The following is a 15727-nucleotide window of genomic DNA, read 5'->3' as shown; positions in this document are numbered from 1 at the left end:
TGCATCAAATATACGAGATGTTTATATCCTCTCATTAACAGAAATTCTAAACTTTGTTCAAAGAACAAACTTTTGATTTACAAACAAATTTTTAGACCAGCAATGCTTTATGCTGTACCGATCTGGTCAAGTTGCTGTTCAACAAGGAAGAAAACGCTCCAAAGGATTCAGAATAAAATTCTGAAAATGATTTTGAAGCGTCCTCCTTGGTTTGGTACACTCGAATTACATAGACTTACTGGTGTTGAACCATTAGAAACTATGTCAAATAAAATTATTAACAATTTTCGACAAAAATCGTTGCAATCCTCGATTGCTACGATAAGCTCTCTTTATAGCCAATAAGTTAGCAATTAAGTTAGTTGTAAGTTTACTTTCCTTTCTTGACAAGTAGGTTTAAATCCCTACGAATGATAAGTCCTAATTGCGAAAGCAAACAAATCCTAACAATTAAAATTACAAATTTCTAACAGTGTTGAGAAGTCACCATTTGTGATTGGACACACATACTCATTATTTACTAATATTTATCATAAATACTTAAGCTACTAACAAATTCCCTCCTTAAAAAAAAGAATGTATTAATTCTATTGAACATATTAATTTCATATTCATACATAATAAATATATTTGTTTAGACAAACAAAAACGTAGCTAGGAACAGGAGGGCTCGAGTAGGGGCTGTTCCATAAGCAAAATCCCGTTTGTCGATTTTATCCGGTCGAAATCACAAACTGGAATAAAAATATATTTTGGTTTTTATGTTGATGCTGTGCAATTTGTTTTACCTGCTGTATGCAGACGATTCAGCGATGTTAAACTTTCACCATATTTCGTTCATAGGTACCTACCTCTGTCGCAGTCTTTCACAATTTTTCCTTTTGTAACCAATTTCAGGACATTTTGGCTACTCTTTTCACCATATTTTAGAACATACAATATCCGAGAATAACACATGAAAACACGACTAGCACCAAGACAAATTTTCACTGAATGTATATTGCGAAAAGGGTCAACAGCACCTCAAATAACGCAAGGTACCAAACCGTATTAGCCACTTGTAGAGTGTGTCATGTTGCGAAAGGGAGAAAGAGCTTGCAGGCCGCACGGCTCCTGAACATGATGGGTGTATAAAGTTTCTTAGCGATCGAGAAGAGGGCTGTGGTGTGGGTGCTGGCTGGTGGTGGAAGAGAAAGGTTAATCAAACGCTGGGAGAGCTATCATCTCACCATGCGGAGAGAGAACACAGAAAAAAACAACAACGAGAGAGAGAGTCCATGATGAGTATAATATGGAGACCGAGCGGCACAGTTTTTCGTCCGCTTTATGCACTTTTTCGGGGTTGTTTGGTGTTGGTGGGTTACGCATTATCCTCTGGCCCGTCCTTCCCACCAGTAACTTTATCGCGGGCGAAAAATTGAGTGCACTCGGAGCGCTGTGGGGTGTGGGGTGCAACACGCGGGCAAATGATGTTTACGGTCGGAGGAAAAAGAAAGAAAACTGTTGCCAAACATGGAGAAAGAGAGTGTACACTCAGCATCTCTTTTCGGTTGGTTTCGAAAACTGGGTAATAACTAATTAAAAGGATTGCGAAATGTTGCAGGCCGATTATGCCATCTCGGTAAGCGGTGGCTTGGCGGGCTCGGCATGCTGCTGCTGCTGTTTGCTTGTTTGGCGGTGAAGTTGTTGCTGTTGTTGCTCGCTAGTGGGGTGTTTTTGGGGCGGCAAAGTTGTACCCGGTCGGGACGGTTGCATGATGCGTTATGGTGGCATACTTTTGTTTTCGTTTGCCGCTTTCATTCGTCGCTTTTTTCGAATGAAGCCTTTTTTTTCTGCTGTTCTGCTCCCATCATGCACTTTCGGATGGCTCATTTTTGCTTCTATTACGCTGGAACGGGGCGTGCTGCGCTCCGTCGTGGTGGGTGCATCGCAGGCCAAATGCGCTTCTAGCCGTTTGGTGTTGATTTACATAAAAAAATGTTGTACTTGTTCTCGTAATGGGCAAGAATCGGTGGAGAGCAAGGTGCGTGTTTATGTAAGCTGGATTGATTTTACAAAGGCAATTCAATAATACTTACGAGCGATAGATATGGCATATGCTGGTTATAACACATTGGCATAATATGCTAAGCTTGCTCAATCACCGTAGATTGTGGATGTTTTACGTGATCCATTACAGCACTTTCTTATGTTTGGTTACCTCGAAGTTCTCGTGACATCATTCTTTGCAGTAAACATAACGTCTGTGTTGGGTACAAAACTAATAATTAGAGGTCATAATTCTCACACATTCCTACAATTTTTCGATAATTTTTTATTATGTTCTTTATTCGAATTCATTGCGTTATTGAAAATTTATCAATTGATTTCTTAAGGAAAAAGCATCCTTAAAATTAAAAGAAATATATGAACGTCTCGTAGGAATTTTGCAACTTAAACTACATTCCATATTGCACCATTATTTCCGCCATTACGAACGCCACCTGGCTGGCTTTGCAATCGCTACCGCCGACTCGACTTCCGAATGGTTCAAAAATAAATAGACATTTTCTGACGCCAAGCTGCACGTATGTAACTTAGAACACGGCAGTTCCCGCCCCGAGCCAATTCACCCGAGCTCCCGCATGCTGATGCTCTTATCGAAACGAGAAGACGCGGGAGAGCAACCAGCAGCAGCAGCAGCAGCAGGTAAAGTACCTACAAGCGAGCAAAAAAAAAAAAAAAACAACAGTCAACACGGAAGCGAAGCAACAGTCTCCAACATCACGCTTGGTTTATTGTTTTTAGCGGCAGGCCAACCAAAGTCGGGTTAGTATCGCATTCAGCACTCATTTGTATCCTACAGTATGTACGACTGTCGACATGAGGTATGATGTGTACAGAACAAACTAATGGCAGGAGTTATACAACTCTCGAACTTACTCTCAACTTATCCCACACCACAGCAGCAGCAGTAGCAGTAAAAAATGGCACCCATCGTCAGTCGTATCATCGTATATTTACTACCCACTGGATGCAGGTCTCAGTTTAACCGTAGTTAGTGTATACCACCGTATAGTAAGTACTACGAATGGTTCTGTACACTTAATTGGGACGCGTACGAGCAGGAAAAGGGCACACAGCCAGCTCGCTCTTCCCCCTTTCACTTCACAGGCAAACTAGCGATTTTATGACGATCGCTCTCAGAAAGGAGTGGAACACTTAGAATCTGCACGTTTTTTCCGGGTTGACGGGAAAGGGACTTACGAAGGCGTGTTTTTTACATAGGAACACGTCTTACGTTTAACGAATAAGAGCTGTTTTTTATAACTTTTGTTGTGAATTTACTTTTTCACAAAATTATTGTTTCAGGTCGGACTCGATTTTTCGGAACATCAAACAAATTTTCACCCCGGATAATCGAGTTTTCCGGATAATCGAATCACAGGCGAAAGAGAGTAAAATCTTGTGAAGCGACAAAAATAAATTGGATATTGATTGTTTTCACTTAATTCGAACATGTCCCAAACATGCCGAAAGTGACATAAATGGACACAAATATGCCAGAAGGAATGGTAAAGGTAGAATTTCGAAATAAAAATTAAAAACGAACACTAAAAATATAAAACTCCGGATAATCGAGTCTGAAAATTCCGGATAATCGAGTTTCCGGATAATCGAGTCTCCGGATAATCTAGTCCGACCTGTATTTGTATATCGTTAGTAATTTATCAAAGTATTTTTTTATTCTCGCTTATTTTTCCGTCGGTCTAGTTCCGCCACTTTTGTTGTGCCCGGGAAGGCGAGTTCATCTAGGACCCTAACTTACGACTACGACCCATTGATTAACGTACCGTTGCCAACGGTTTCACTTCCTCATGCGATGGAAGGCGTGATCCTAGAGATTTTTTGCCACAGAAAACTCCCGGTGTCGGCTAGGGTTAAATCTAGAGCAGTTGAGTTGGTTGTGAGTGGATTACGCCATTCTTAACTGCACCGTTTTCTAAAGCCATTTCCACAATTAAACAATTAGACATACTGTTTTGGAAAGTAATCATTACTTTCTAATTATATTATTCTTCATGCTTATTCTTCGTTCATTTCCTTAGAAATGTGAAGGATTCTCAAAAATGTTGACTGATTTTTTGGTGTATTCTGCACCCTCCAAAGCGTGTACCCCAGTGCGCACCTCACCATTCGCATCCTTTGCACCCCCCAATCGACGTCACTGGCTGCGAGGTTTTCATTCCTAAAAGCTAAGCAATCAAAATACACCGGCAACTACTGCGGATCCCGTCACAGGAGAAAGCATCGGGCGTGCCTTAAAAATTTTCGCAATCCAGTTTGCCTTAAATGATGGAGTCCACTACGACATTCGTTCCAAGAACAGATCGCACCAAAAAGTAGTATGATGATCAAAAGCACAGTGGATCATGAAAATCCGCAGCTACCTTGAAAATGAAACCTAGTTGTTTGATCTCATTCTAGTACATCCAAAGCTCGGACCTGGTTAACCCTTGTGATAGGTTGGTCAACTATAGTATAGCTGAACATTTCCGGAGCATTTTTCCTATGGAACCAAATCACCAGCATTTCTGGATACTGACTGTTAATCGAATATTGGAGCACCACTTGAGAAAGAGGTCGACTAGTCGCTGGAGTTCAAGATCGTCTATAGCAGTTCAAATTATGGTAATATAAAAGATCAATGAACAACGCAGGAAGCAGTGGTCCTAAATTACTACCTTGCAGAACGCCTGATTCGGAAAATGGGCAGAGTACTGTGATCCAATCTTTACGTAGAGTGCTGGATTTCTCAAATACGATCTTAGCTATTTGACGAGAGCAGGGGCTTTTCTAAGTTTATCCGTCTTAGCGAGATATCATGGTCGACGCTGATGAGTAATGTTTAACAATTATGCATGAAATTTCGATACGATGAAACAGTTCAATAGGGTAAAGAACAGATTGATCTTCAATATGCAATACGGTTTGTGCCAATTGTGCAAACAAGAAGACTCTTGAATTAATTCCAAAATGGAATCTTGGGGCCTTTGTTCAGCATCTCGGTTACGAAAATACTCATAATGGGTGGTATTGGGTTTTTCTTCAGAAAAAAATTTCCTTAGAATTTGGGTGAATAATATCAACAAGGGTCGTCCACATTCCAACGTGGATATGTACATTTCTGAAACCGGGATGATATTGAGAGACTGAAAAATTGACCCCAGAGGCCATTTTGAGCTCCAAGAAAATTTTTCGGTGAAAATGGCTTTCTCCGTTTCGGGGATGTACTTGTTCTTGCGTACAGTATAATATTGTGGCCCAGGTTTTTATAGTCCAATTTCACATACGTTTTATCGTCTATGATAATTCATTCAGAACTTTCGCAAACTATTGAACCATACAGTTTCCGGGCTCTTGGTTTGATAGAAGCGGCTCGATTTGGGTTTCTTTTAGGTTTTTTCTGCTTCTGGTTCAGCCCAAGTCCCTCTTTAGTACGCATCACATTAGACGTCGAGGTCCCAACTTTTCTCAACAGATTCCGAACGGAAGCCGATGGTTTGTGCTTGTAGGCATCCCTGATTTTTTTGTCGATAGCAGGACGTACACGGCCTGATTTCCGACCACTCTTCGGTGCATCTTCAAAAGTATACTGTTCTCCATATTTTTAGTAGCTGTCCGTACCGTTCCGACACTCACATCCTCTTCCTTGGTCGATTTCTCGATGACATTCCACTCACAGTCCCGCCACTTATGTACGATACTTTTCTTCGGAGCAAGACCACGCATTTTGAAAATTAATCAGAAATGTTTTTTGATGTTATCACGTACAGAAATGTGTGAACAAGAGGACGCAGCCAGTAGAATTCGAAAGATTTCAATCGATTTAAAATGACACTGATAATTTCTGAAATAGACTATATTATCATCGAGCAGAATTCAAATCCACTCATGTTGTTTTTTTTTTCTAAGTTTAAGAGGTGCTCTACCGACGATTATTTTCGAACGAATTCAAGCTAATTAAAAAACACTCCTTCTAATCAATTTTTGAAAAAAGAGAGAGATGAAACAGGGATCAAATTTACTGCTTCATACCATCAAATTAATTAACCACAATTGCACGTATTCTCTGACCTATTGCCAGAAATACATGGCCAAAAGAGGTCTTCAAGCTTCTCTATTTTGACAATTAACGATTTCGAATGAGAAAGATCGAATTTGTTTATCGCATTTGCATTGAAACGTTATATCAAAAAGTTTTCTGTTATCGATTTCGTTGTTTTTGATTTTTTTTTTCAATATGGGGGATGTTTTGTGATGAATTAATTATTTACTAATATTTATTCAGAACTTTTATTGTGTGTTCTGCCACAAAGGGTGACATATCAACACTATTACATATATTTTAAGTTTTATTTCATCAAAAGATTGTAATTGCTTCCGCAGTTAAGTGAATATAATTGTAGAACATTTTAAACATACTTATCAAGAAAAGAAAAAGAATTTAAAATCAAACCTTAATCTAACCTTACACCTATCTTACTGACTATAAAATGAGCTTATCGTTGTAATTGATAATTGCAACGATTTTTGTAGGAACTTATTGGTAATTTGGTTTGTCATATTTTCTAATGTTTCCACATTAGTCAGCCTGTGTAGTTCAATCGTGCTAAACCAGCGAGGACGCTTCAATATCATTTTCAGAAGTTTGTTTTGAATCCCTTTAAGTATCTTCTTTCTGGTTGTACAACAACTTGTCCCATTCCGCGTCGAACACTCGACAGAAACGGACGTGCAAAGTGGTCGTTCTATTACAATCCGGTCCGTGTGTACGAATAGCCAAACAAAAGAGTGTATTATTCAAGGCCATCAGTTGACAGTCGAGTCCGTGTCGCTGTGCTGAGTGATCTCACACCCGGCTCACTGCTGCTGGCTGTATTGGTGCTGCTGTACTGGTGCTGCTGGCTGCTTTGGGTGCAGCTTCGAACGATCGGACAACCACTGCTGGAAGCAAGAAGTAAAGAGGTACGTGTTCTTGTCGGCGCTAGTTCGCTAGTGCGCTACATTTAGCGCGATGGATATAGATCCTTGGCCTCCCGTGCCACCATCCCCGAACCCCCCTGACCCTGACCCTTCTGTTACCCCCTCCCCTGTTCATTCTCCAGTCCCCTCTCGCCCCAGGCTTTACCCGGACGGATCTCAACAGGGCAGCTATAATGTTTATTTTCGTCCAAAGGCAGGAGTGAATTCAAAGCGATTAAACATACTGCAAATTTCAAAAGACCTGACGAAGGGGTACAAGGCCGAGACCGAAATTTCCAAGGTCCGACCTAACAAGCTCCGTGTCGTGGTCAGTGATCTGGCACAGGCCAATGCTATCGCTTGCTCTGAACTCTTCACACGCGAGTATCGCGTTTACATACCCGCACGAGACGTGGAGATCGACGGTGTCATAACCGATTCGAGTCTGTCTGTCGAGTGTATCCTAAAAAGCGCAACCGGTTGCTTCAAAAATACCGAAACACAGGCGAAGATTTTGGATTGTAAGCAATTGCGGTCCATGTCTCTCGTCGGCGGTAAAAAAGTTTACACTCCGTCAGACTCGTTTCGCGTTACGTTTGCCGGATCTGCACTCCCTAGCCACGTCTCGATCGACCGGGTTCGTCTGCCTGTGCGATTGTATGTACCCCGTGTTATGAATTGCACCAATTGCAAGCAGTTAGGCCACACAGCCGCCTACTGCTGCAATAAGGCACGATGTAGCAAGTGTGGGGAGACTCATGCGGAAGATTCTTGCAGTGTTAATGCTGAAAAATGTATTTACTGTGGGGAAAACCAGCATGAGCTCTCCACATACCCGGTGTACATGCAGCGCAGAGATAAAATCAAGCGGTCACTTAAGGAGCGTTCAAAGCGTTCTTACGCTGAGATGCTGAAGAAGACCGTGACCACTTCTACCATAACATCGAACCCCTTTGATCTGTTGCCCTCCGATGAAACCGATTCTGACGATTCATCAGCGGGAACATCTCATGCCAATCCTGGGGAGTCTAGGAAGAGGAAAAATGTTTCTTCTCCTAAAATTCCCCGTAAAGGTCCTAAGATTTCCCAAAGTGTAATGAAAAGTACGAACAAACCAAACAGTGCTGCGGAAAAACCGAAGCAAACTCCTCCTGGGCTTGCAAATTTAAAGTCCCAGAAGGAGTTCTCAGCACTGCCAGGAACATCTAAAACCCCAGTTGTTCCTTTTGCACATCCAGTTGATGAAACAAACTCTGGATTAGTGAAATTTTCTGACATTGTGGACTGGATTTTTGAAAATTTCAATATACCCGATCCAATTAAATTTTTTCTTACAGCATTCCTCCCAACTGTTAGATCATTTTTGAAGCAGTTGACTGCCCAATGGCCCCTCCTTGCAGCGATTGTATCCTTCGATGCCTAATTCAACTGCGTATATGAAGGATTCTATCTCTGTCTTACAGTGGAATTGTAGAAGTATTTTACCAAAAATTGATTCGTTTAAAGTTTTGATAAATAAAAACAAATGCGATGCATTTTCCCTTTGTGAAACTTGGCTTACTTCAAATATTGATCTCAACTTCCATGATTTTAATATTTTTCGCCTTGATCGAGACACCCCATATGGAGGAGTACTTTTAGGGATTAAAAAGTGCTATTCTTTCTATCGTATTAACCTTCCCTCGATTCCAGGCATCGAAGTTGTCGCATGTCAAATGAAAATACAAGGTAAAGAGCTTTGTATTGCCTCAATATATATTTCTCCCAGAGCACAGGTTGGGCAACGGCTGCTCTTTGATTTAATAGAACTTCTTCCCTCGCCACGTTTGATTTTGGGAGACTTCAACTCTCATGGCGTGGCTTGGGGTTCCCCATACAATGATAACCGCTCCTCTTTAATCTATAACCTTTGCGATGACTTCGACATGACTATTTTAAACAACGGTGAAATGACACGTATCCCGAAACCTCCAGCGCGCCCAAGCGCTTTGGATCTATCCTTATGTTCGACGTCGCTACGGTTGGATTGCACATGGAAGGTAATCCTTGATCCTCACGGTAGCGACTCGCATGCGACCAATTGACATTCCGTATGACCTCACACGGAATGTCGATTGGAAGTTATACGAGGAAATGATTTCGAAAGCGGTCGAGTCGATTCAACATCATCCACCACTTGAAGAATACAACCTCCTCGCGGGCTTGATTCTCGACGCCGCGTTGCAAGCCCAAACGAAGAAATATCCCGGCGTAACGATCAAAGAACGGCCTCCCACTCCGTGGTGGGACCAAGAGTGCTCCGATGTCTACACGCAAAGATCCGACGCGTTTAAGGCCTACCAGAAGGGAGGTATACCTGGCGACTATATACGGTATTCGGAGCTTAATACCAAGCTTAAAAGTTTGGCTAAAGCAAAGAAACGCGGATATTGGCGTCGGTTCGTGAACGAGACGTCGAGGGAGACATCGATGAGCACTCTTTGGAACACAGCCCGAAGAATGCGGAATCGCGTAACGGTCAACGAAAGCGAGGAGTCTTTAAGTCGGTGGATATTTGATTTTGCCAGGAAAGTATGTCCGGACTCTGTTCCTGAGCAAAACATTGTTCGCGATGCGTCTCCGGGCCACGACGCGATAGAATCACCTTTTACGATGGCAGAATTTTCAGTTGCCCTCCTGTCCTGTAACAATAACGCGCCTGGGTTAGATAGAATCAAGTTCAACTTGTTGAGGAATCTACCCGGCAATGCCAAGAGGCGCTTGTTGAACTTGTTCAATAAGTTCCTGGAGCAAAACATTGTACCGCAGGATTGGAGGCAAGTGAAGGTGATCGCCATCCAAAAACCAGGGAAACCAGCTTCTGATCACAACTCTTATAGGCCGATCGCAATGCTATCCTGTATCCGGAAATTGATGGAAAAAATGATACTCCGTCGTTTAGACCATTGGGTCGAATCAAATGGTCTACTATCAGATACTCAATTTGGCTTCCGCCGTGCCAAAGGGACGAATGATTGTCTTGCGTTGCTTTCAACAGATATTCAGCTGGCGTATGCTCGCCAAGAACAAATGGCGTCTGCGTTCTTGGACATTGAGGGGGCTTTTGATTCCGTTTCTATTGACATTCTTTCAGGTAAACTTCACCGACAAGGATTTTCTCCAATTTTGAACAATTTTTTGCACAATTTGTTGTCCGAAAAGCACATGCATTTTACGCACGGCGATTTGGCAACTTTTCGCATTAGCTACATGGGTCTTCCCCAGGGCTCATGTTTAAGCCCCCTTCATGACAAGTTTTATGTAAATGACATCGACGAATGTCTGGCAAATTCATGCACGATAAGACAACTTGCAGACGACAGTGTAATCTCTGTTACAGGAGCCAAAGCTGCCGATTTGCAAGGACCATTGCAAGATACCTTGGACAATTTGTCTGCTTGGGCTTTACAGCTAGGTATCGAATTCTCTCCGGAGAAGACTGAGATAGTAGTTTTTTCTAGGAAGCATGAACCTGCTCAGCTTCAAACACAATTAATGGGTAAAACGATTTCTCAGGTTTTGGTACACAAATATCTTGGTGTCTGGTTCGACTCTAAAAGCACCTGGGGTTGTCACGTGAGGTATCTGATGAAAAAATGTCAACAAAGAGTGAATTTTCTTCGTACAATAACCGGACAATGGTGGGGAGCCCACCCAGGAGACCTTATAAGGCTTTACCAAACAACGATATTGTCTGTTATTGAGTACGGGTGTTTCTGCTTCCGCTCCGCAGCAAACACACATTTGATCAAACTGGAGCGAATACAATATCGTTGTTTGCGTATCGCCTTGGGTTGCATGCAGTCGACCCATACGATGAGTTTGGAGGTCTTAGCTGGAGTACTACCATTGAAAAACCGCTTCTGGAGCCTGTCTTCTCGCATTCTTATCAAATGTGAGGTCTTGAACCGTCCTGTGATTGAAAATTTTGAAAGGTTAATCGAACTTAATTCTCAAACCCGTTTTATAACATTGTATTTCAATCACATGTCCCAAAATATTAACCCTTCTTCGAATATTCCAAATCGTGTCGACTTATCAAATACTTCTGATTCTACTGTGTTTTTCGATACATCCATGATAGAAGAAACTCGTGGAATCCCGGATCATTTACGCGTGCAGCAGATCCCTAAAATTTTTTCCAATAAATATCGAAACATCAACTGCGACAATATGTTCTACACTGACGGATCACTTCTTGATGGGTCCACTGGCTTCGGTATTTTCAATAACAATTTAACCGTCTCCCATAAGCTCGATAATCCTGCTTCTGTTCACGTCGCAGAATTGGCTGTAATTAAGTACACCCTAGGGATTATCGAAAAATTGCCCACGGACCATTATTTCATCTTTACGGACAGTCTCAGTTCCATTGAGGCTCTCCGATCGATGAAAGATGTTAAGCACTCTCCGTATTTCCTGGGGAAAATACGGGAACATCTGAGTGCTTTATCCGAAAAATCTACTCAGATTACCTTAGCGTGGATCCCTTCTCACTGCTCGATACCGGGTAATGAGAAAGCGGACTCTTTGGCTAAGGTGGGCGCAACAAACGGTGATATTTATGTAAGACCAATTGCCTTTAATGAATTTTTCGCATTTGTACGTCAGAATACGATCATCAGTTGGCAAAATTCTTGGACCAAGGGGGAACTGGGAAGGTGGTTACATTCCATAATCCCCAAGGTATCGACGAACCCGTGGTTCAAGGGGTTGGATGTAGGTCGGGATTTCATTTGCGTGATGTCCCGGCTTATGTCCAATCAATATAGATTTGACGCGCATCTCCGTCGTGTTGGGCTCGGGGAGAGTGGTATCTGTGCCTGTGGTGAAGGTTATCACGACATAGAGCACGTTGTTTGGTCATGCCCTGTACACCGTGACGCCAGGTCTAGATTAATAGCTTCCCTGCAGGCCGAAGGTAGTTCCTGTTCGTGATGTCTTGGCGAGCCGTGACCTATCCTACATGTCCCTTATATACGTTTTCCTGAAATCCATCCACGCCCCAGTTTAGTCCTACCCCCTTCCGCCTGCATCCAGCCTAATGACAAGAACACGTTAAGACCCCGGATCCGGAAACAGCAATCAGACCCGCACGATACTCTCAAGGCCCGAGGGAGACAACCCAATATGCCAGTCCGTAATATCTTGGCCTAGCAGCGGAACAAATTTAATATGCTGCTTACCTATGGCAATGAAAATCATCAAACAGCAAACCTGTGCTTTTAATGCAAAATATTCTAGCTTTAAGTTAGATTTAGTTTCAGCTCGTAGTCGGCAGCGAGGATAAAAAATTTGCTTTTAGTTATTAAGATACTTTAGAAAGTAAGCTACCAGATATAATTGGCGCCGTTAAACATTGAATTGTATTTGTGCCGTGTCAAATAAACTATAGATGAAGAAAAAAAAAACAACTTGTCCAGATTGGGACTGCATATAACATTGCTGGTCTAAATATTTGTTTGTAAATTAACAGTTTATTCTTGAGACAAAGTCTAGAATTTCTGTTGATAAGAGGATACAAACATTTTATATATTTATTGCACTTTGTTTGGATATTCTCAATGTCCCTAAATATTTAACTTGGTCAGACCAATTAAGGATTGCACCGTTCATCTTAACAACATGATTATTGGTGGGTTTGAGAAAAGAAACTCTTGGTTTATGAGGAAAAATAATTAATTGTGTTTTTGATGCATTAGGAGAAATCTTCCATTTTTTTTGCAGCCTACTGCATATGACACGAAGGCTTTTTCCTTTTACGGAAATTGTTTTTTGTGTTACGGTAATCATGTCAATTTGATGCTGAAGATATAGTGCACAATGGTTCAGTAACCAAATTTAGGGGGAAATTTGGGTCTAGAGCTCTATAGCAATGTTTTATATGCGTAATATTTAAAATTATTGAAATTTTTGTCATGTTTTTAAATCGAATTTATTTCAATTTAAAAAATAACATATTTTTAAAAATTCATCCATTTATAGAGTCAAGTATGCCCTTCAAAATGAGACCAAGAGATATTTTTTATTTTTGCCCCAAAAAGAATGACAAACAAATGAAAAACGCATGTTTTTTTTTATAAAAAACATTAATAACTTTGAGTAAAAGTGAGATGTTTAAAATATCAGCATTGCAAATTGTTTCTCTTGAAAAGCTCTAAAAGTCGTTCAAAAACAGTTTTAGGGTGAAACTTGAAATAAAGAAGTTAGAGCGCAAAATGTGGTTTTTCAATATAAATCAGTTGTTTTCAAAGATAGAGAAAAACTTTTTTTTTTGCTAAGTTACTTAAAATTATTGGAACTATAACATTGTAGAACAAATTTTTCTTCTTTCTACAAAGATAAAAAAAGTTAAATATCTGATTGCATCGAAAATTTAGGTCACCCTAATTCTTGATAATTTTTCAATAAGCGCTTTATCATATGTAACAACTTTGTAGAAGAAAGTGTTTCTCTAAAACAATGCTATAGAGCTATAGACCCAAATTTCCCTCTAAACTTGGTTTCTGGACCATTGTGCAATTTTCTACAAAAGCGTGATGCAGTCAAAATGACCACCATTTTAATATTGAGCGTAAATTTGAATAATTAGAAGAATGACCAGTGTAAAATCGAATTGATTCTGATTGAAATTCAACATTGAGATTAGCAGTGGTGGGCACCGCTAACCGGAAAATTTAGCTCGATAATCGCTTAACGCTAAACTAACTTATTAATATGTAAATAGTCACAAAGCTATATTAATTGCTCGTGTTTTGTAAGATTTGGACCACATTGATCTTTTGTGGTAAAACAAACGAAAACAATTACTTTTCAGAGCTATTCACAATACAAAACAAAACGGTGTTCATACTTGATTTTGTAAAAACAAGGAGCAACAAAAGTTATTTAGCTTGCATTAAAAATAAATACTTCAAGGAATGTTTTCATAAAAATTCAATTATTATCTGAATGGAAAAAGTAGAAACAAAACTGTCATAGTTTCAAGCGCCTTGCAATTTACAAAAGTTCTCGGTGTGCCGAAAATTCAATCTAGACCTTGTACGATAACTGGAACTTGTGTCGTAAAAACAGGGAACTCTAGACAATTAAGACAATTGAACGTTGTTTGAATGAAACATACGTTCCAAAAGTAACTTTCGCAGTAAAGTATGTTCAGTTCACAGTTTTCCTAAATAGTTTTATTGTTGCTTCTCTACAAAATTTAGCGAATTTGCGATTAGCGTTTCGATGGCCAAAATTCTAGCGACGCTAAAAGTTTTGCTAACCAGCTAAAAAATTAACAAGATCTCCAAACCGCTCTGAATATTAGCGTCACTAATTAGCGATTAGTTACTAGGTCGTTGCTGGGATTGTGATTAGCATTGGCTTTTATATTTAGTTTAATTTCGGGACTCAGGTTAAGATTGGAATTATTATTTATATTCAAACTTGAGATCTAGAGTGGATATGGCATTTGAATTAAGACTGAGATTAAAGTTTGGTTTAAAGTCATATTGGGATGAGAACATGATTGTGATTAGAATGGTGTTTGAAATTTGGATTAAAATCTTTATTTAGAATAGGGTTTATTATAGGTTTGCACTTATAATAATTTGATCGAAAAAAGCAATGCATTTTTTATGAATTGGGATTTCAATGGATTCGATATGGATTGTGAATGAAATTGGAAATGAAAGCGGGATTATGAATCGAAATGGTATTCAAAAAAATCTGGAAGTAAGTTTGGGATTGGTATTAAAATTTGAGATTGAGAATGGTTCAGGTTAGATATTTGGATTTGAATTAGGATAGCACGGATTGGTGGATGGCATTGAGGTTGCAGATTGATTTTTGATTCAAACTAGGATTGGGATTCGGGTTGAATTGAAATTAGTTTTGAAGCAGTAATAAAATTTAGTAATACGATTCGGAATTCATGAAAACCTGGTTGGGCGTATGATATTGGCGTGGAGGTAGTTTAATATTGAAATTTAGAATGGAATTAGATTTCGTGGTGATTGAGATTTGAAATTGAGAGTTCAGATTCGGATTTGGTATGAAATTTCGTTCGATTGAAAGCGTAATTGACCTACAATTGAAATTACCTTCGAAGCATTTCCTAGGGTTTTTATTTGGTAGTGCGATTTTGATAAGGATTGGAAAAAAATGGGATTGACATTGAATTAGAATCAACATACATACAACTAGTATTGGGTTTAAAATTTTTGGTTTACGTTTGAGTTTGAGGTTTGAATTAGATTCATAATTTTATTTTAGCATGAAATAACAGTTTGGATTGGGTTGAAGTTAAGATTATTTTACTAGTTTATAATGAGTCTTGAAATTTGGATTGAGACTAGGATTTAAGAATAAATATTGAAAATTGACGTAATGTTTAGGTTTGAAATTTTGATATTGAAAAGGAAATTAGAGTTTCTATTGGGATTAACGATAGAATGTGGATTGAAAACGGATAAGGAAACGATTAATTCTAGCACTAAGTTTAAGATTCCCGAGACCAGGTTATAAATTAACGTTGAAACTGGAAAGATGTTTGGAGTGTGAATCGAGAATGGTATGGATATTAAAATCTTGTTGACATCAAATCTGGGAAGGACGGCATTCCCGCCACACCGCACCATCTGTTCATAGACTTCAGGGCAGCGTACGATTCAGTCAAGAGGAATGAGTTATGGCAGAT

The sequence above is a fragment of the Wyeomyia smithii genome, chromosome 3, assembly GCF_029784165.1.
Source record: "Wyeomyia smithii strain HCP4-BCI-WySm-NY-G18 chromosome 3, ASM2978416v1, whole genome shotgun sequence".
NCBI classification, from domain to species: domain Eukaryota; kingdom Metazoa; phylum Arthropoda; class Insecta; order Diptera; family Culicidae; genus Wyeomyia; species Wyeomyia smithii.
The sequence above is the reverse complement of the archived record's forward strand: the minus strand, read 5'-3'. Positions refer to the sequence as shown.